We start from the raw sequence: 3,777 nt of genomic DNA on the forward strand, positions 1-3,777 counted from the left end.
ACAAATTCAATACACTTCATATATTCATTATAGACAGAGACCATTGCACATTCTTCATTCTATTACACTCTGTAAGACTATTGCACATGCTGGCCATTTCCTCCATGTTTCCTGGATTGTCACTTACTACCAAGCTCTTTTGTATTTCCAAGGGATTTACTGCATAGGCGGTGCACTGTTGCAACATCTTTTACTTAACCTGTGGGCTGCAGAAGGCATTTTTCATTCTCATTTCCTCCTCACCTCTGCTATATTTACGTTTTGACAAGGCTGAGGAACAGCAACTCCTGTAAATGTTCACACTGGCAGCAGTTATAATGAAAAAGGGATTTAAATTAACAGATTGTCTGTTATGATTATTATAAATATAATTTGTTCATTACATTTTTTTTGTTTTGTTATTAAACTTTTTTATTTACAGAAAAATAAGTTATACATGTTGCTCTTAAGTCTGTATACATGCCATTGATCAAGAAAGAAAAATTCACATAATTACAAAAGCACCTACACTCTCTCCCATCACAGTACTTCTATACCGGTACTGGACTGGTAGGGAACTTAAGAATCCAAATCCAAGTGGTTGTGATAACTACAAGAATAAAAATAGAATAAATAAAATAGGTAAACATACAGAAGAGAGTAAAATAGACAATAGCAGCTGTAAAATTAATACATTTATCTGCTCCATATGTACCTTTCCTCATTCATAAACTTGTCCTGCAAATAATATCCTATGGTGGGGTGTTCATTACATTTTTAAAGTGCAACAAATGGCTTGTTTGGTTTCGTTTTTTTAATGTATGTCTGTCTGTTTATCTTTCACCGTTTTTGTGCGGGTTTTACAAATATTACATAACTTCTGTTAATATAGTAAATAATGATTGGGAGGTGGTATCCTGTTGATTGGTTATGTTATACGCTATAAGCCTATCCTCTTTAATGATTGGCTGTACAGTCCTAATGTCACACTGAGACTCCACAGGACAGGGTGAGACCCTTTCTATTATTTCATCATCTGTACTGATTCCTTAGTGGCATGATGAATCAGGACATAGATTTATAGTTCATATAAATATGTGCATTTTTCCCATTCATGATATCTATTATTCCCAAATTTTCACTTATGGTTAAATGTATACTTCAGATTGTTGGACAAAAGTGTAAAGCTCTGAGAGTTAACTGGAAAGATTTGTACATATTTTCCACGTCTAATTTACACCCAAAACTAGTATACTGAACAGCAAGCCTTGTGCGTGACAATTACTCCCCTCCTAGAAGTGAAAACACAATGAAAGGGAAGTGAAGCTGGTTTCACAGTCAGTGCCACATGCTGTAGGTCAGTGTATCACAAATTGCATTGTAGTTTTGTCATTGAGTTTTATGTCAAACTAGCTAGATAGTAGATATGATTTAGTGAACCTATTGAGAAATTCCTAACTACAAAAGTACAATTTTATCACAAATCAAATAAGAGATGCTTGCACATGTATACTGTAGGCCTACTGTGTGTTTTCAAACCATCATTTGTAGATAAGTGAAACTTGCATTGTATTAGTTCACCTGAGTCTATATAACGTGGACAGAAAGAGGCTTTTATCTGCTCAAAGAGCCCCTCCACCGTGCCTCCTTTCTCTGCTGTCACCAAGCGACGTCTTTGCATGCCGTTGCCATGAGCACCGCATCAAGGGCCAGATAAGAGGGGGCACACAATAACCTCTTATTAGAAGCACCGCGGCTGGCTAGTGATCAAACGTTGTCCTGTGTTTATCTCCTGTTTCACAATATGCCCATAATTAGTGCATCTGCTCAATCTGCTGGTTCCAAAGCAACTGGATGTTTGAAGGGCACTTGTGTGCCCATCATTTTGGTCATGTTTAGCTGTGCAAATAATCAAAACAGTTCTTTTAAACTGATGAAAAACTGTTGCAAAGTATTGGTACTTTTGATCAAAAATTGGTATAAATAAACGCAGTTCTGTGTTCTCTTTGAGTAATTCCCCAAGTGCATTAATGTGAGGGTATACAAATATGTTTAAAGGCTTCACATATTGTTCAATTATGGACTGATGGTATATAGCGCATCACTGCTCTGTGGGATTTTCATTAAAAGGTGTATTGGTTATCAGCTCTAAACACATTACACACCCAACAAATGGAAGCAACAGATCCTTAAGGATACTGTTTTAGTGTTTTAAAACGTTTGGAGGAAATGTTAATTTTAACAAGAAAAGAAAAATTGGACCAGTTCAGAATGTCTTCACATTGAAATGTACTTGTGTTGTTTAAGAGTCATTGGATGAAATTAAAGGAATAGTTTGACACTTTGGGAAATGTGCTGGTTACCTTAGCTTATAGCTTTTAGACTGGAAAGAGGGGGATACAGCTAGTCCGGCTCTGTCCAAAGGTAATACAATTCGCCTATAGCATGTACCTTTAAAGTTCAAACACATTATATCTCTTTTGCTTAAGTTGTACACACTTTGTAACCTTCGGACAGAGCCAAACTAGCTGTTTGCCCATGTTTCCAGTCTAAAATAAGCTACCTGGCTGCTGGCTGTAGCTTTATCTTTAACAGACAAACATGAGAGTGGTATTAATCTACTCTTCTAACTCTCTGCAAGAAAGCAAATACGTGACTGAACCTTTAAAGATAAAATATACTCCTGTCCTCTTTACCTTTAATCTTCTGCAATATAGCTTTTACCTAAAATAAATTCCCCCTGAGAATATTTCCACTCAAACTGCCTCTGATTGAAAGAAATGTGAGTTAAACGGTGTGTTGTCTTGGTAGATTTTAGGCTACTGTGAAATTATAGCTGTTGTCTTTAATTATGAGGAGGAGGATAAGTGGGATTGTCTCAGTGTGAGGTTGATTGGATGCCAGGTCCAGACTTGTCTTGACGAGGGAGGCAGGGAGTGTAGTGGAGTCATCAGGAGGAGCTTATGAGGGGAGCTGGGCAATCCCTGTCCTTCACAGCAGGACATGACAACTGCAGCACTTGGTATGTGGCTTTATTTTTTATTTTATTTTTATTTATTTTTTTACAGTAGTTACACACACACACACACACACACACACACACACACACACACACACACACACACACATACTTATTTCACAATAACAGAGATTATTGCAGGTCTACCCATTCAGGCCATAGCAATTGCTAATTTAACTGACAAACAAAAATAACAACAAACTTTTATCTTGAAAAGAAGCAGAATTAAATAACATGTCATTATAATGGGCTGAGCTTTTAAACATGCATTGATTATCTCACTTTTTGTTGCATTATACTGTATTTTTTCTTCATGATATGATGTGAGTATTTCATAACGTCATATTTACATATTACACATATTTACTTACACTCTGGATCTCCATAGTAGTAGTAGTAGTAGTATAGTAGTAGTAGGCCTAGTAGTAGTAGCATGGACGTTATAGTAGTAGTAGCAAAGATTATACAAGCAGTGGGAGCACTTGATATCATCTTGTCATAGCCTACATTTGCTCTGTGCCTTTAAGAATTATCCCACTTTGTGTTGCATTATACCGTATTTTTTTGTATTCAAATTATATGAATATTTTAAAATGTCATATTTATTTAATCTTGAACACTCTGGGACTCCATAATAGTAGTAGTAGTAGTAGTAGTAGTAGTAGCAGTAGTAGTAGTAGTAGCAAAGAGTATACAAGCAGTGGGAGCACTTCATATCATCTTGTCATGGTCTACATTTGCTCTGTGCCTTTAAGAATGATCCCGCGCTGGTTTATAAA

The sequence above is a fragment of the Sander lucioperca genome, chromosome 9 (genome assembly GCF_008315115.2).
Source record: "Sander lucioperca isolate FBNREF2018 chromosome 9, SLUC_FBN_1.2, whole genome shotgun sequence".
Classification (NCBI taxonomy): Eukaryota; Metazoa; Chordata; class Actinopteri; order Perciformes; family Percidae; genus Sander; species Sander lucioperca.